Genomic DNA, 1,148 nt, shown 5'->3' on the forward strand with positions numbered 1-1,148 from the left:
AATGGATTCATATTTATTTTTCATTGTGGTAAAATGCACGTAACATAAAACTGGTGACATTTGGTACATTCGTGACGCTCTGCAACCATCATAACTATATAGTTCCAGAACATTTTCATTTCTCCAAAAATAAATCCCACATCCATCAAGCATTCACTCCTCAATCTCCCTCCTCTGGCCCCTACCAATCATCTACTTGCTTCATGTCTCTATGAATTTGTATATTCTAGATATTTAATATAAGTGAAACCATAAATTAATTGACCTTTTGTGTTTGACTTCTTTCATACAAGTATAATATTTTCAGTGTTCATCTATCTTGTAGTATGTATCAATACTTCAATTCTTTTCATGGCTGAATAATACTCTATGGTCTAGATGGACAACATTCTATTTATCTATTCATCGGTTGATGGACATTTGGTTAATTTCCACCTTTGGGGTATTGTGAGGAGTGCTTCTATAAGCACTTGTGTACAAGTCTTTGTGTGGACCTATGAACTTAGTGAAATTACTGGATCATATGGTAATTCTATGTTTAACTTCTAGTTTCGATACCCTACATTTCTACTCAGGAATCACCCCTTACTCATGCTCTTTCCCCATGGTTTGATCTCAGGCAGTCAGCTTATCCTCACCCCCTTCTATAGGACTGATTGAGGGATGGGTACTTGACCAAGGTTGACCCAAGGAAGAGAAGTCCTGTGGCATTTGCAGAAATTCAGCTCATGCTTACTGCTGGTTGAGCCAAGGTGATAAAACTCAAGTCTGGAGCTGCTGGAGGCCATCATCCGAGAGAGGAGAAAGCCTGCCTGAGAATGAGCCAAAGCAGAGAAAAGGGAGGTCCCTCGAGGCATCATCAGAGAAACCAGGTTCCATCATGACTAACAGGAAAGCCCTACCCTCTGGAATTTTCAGTTTTGTAAGATTTGTTTTTATACAACTTAGTTTTGAGTTCAGACTTTTGTTGTTGTTGTCCAACTATTATATATGGATGCTCAGACAATACTGATGGGTTGAGTGGGCAAGGATTGTTTTATTTATTTTATTTTATTTATTAATTTTTTTGAGGCGAGGCAACCCTTGGTTGACCTCACAGATTGCAAGGACCTTGTCTGCTTACAATCCCTTGTTTTTTTTATTTTTTA

This window comes from Pteropus alecto, unplaced genomic scaffold (genome assembly GCF_000325575.1).
Source record: "Pteropus alecto unplaced genomic scaffold, ASM32557v1 scaffold44, whole genome shotgun sequence".
Taxonomy (NCBI): Eukaryota; Metazoa; Chordata; class Mammalia; order Chiroptera; family Pteropodidae; genus Pteropus; species Pteropus alecto.